Genomic DNA, 280 nt, shown 5'->3' with positions numbered 1-280 from the left:
ACACGGCCCCGTCCCACCCTCTTGGGGCACCGAGAGTTATCGGAGTTTGAATGTGGTTCTTGGAAGTACGGACCTTCCCTGCCCAGCTTAGTACGGTCAATATACGGCACAGTGAAACACTATCTTCTCCCCACGAAACCGACCTGACAGCCGCGCGCTTCAGAGAAGCGCACTCAGAAGAGCGCAGGCGCGCCAGCCCTGGCAACAGCCGCTTCCGGGTCACGTGGCCTGGCTTCCGGTCCGGACCACCCCTCTCGGTAGAGACGCGGCCAATCAGATT

The sequence above is a fragment of the Bos indicus x Bos taurus genome, chromosome X (genome assembly GCF_003369695.1).
Source record: "Bos indicus x Bos taurus breed Angus x Brahman F1 hybrid chromosome X, Bos_hybrid_MaternalHap_v2.0, whole genome shotgun sequence".
NCBI classification, from domain to species: domain Eukaryota; kingdom Metazoa; phylum Chordata; class Mammalia; order Artiodactyla; family Bovidae; genus Bos; species Bos indicus x Bos taurus.
The sequence above is the reverse complement of the archived record's forward strand: the minus strand, read 5'-3'. Positions refer to the sequence as shown.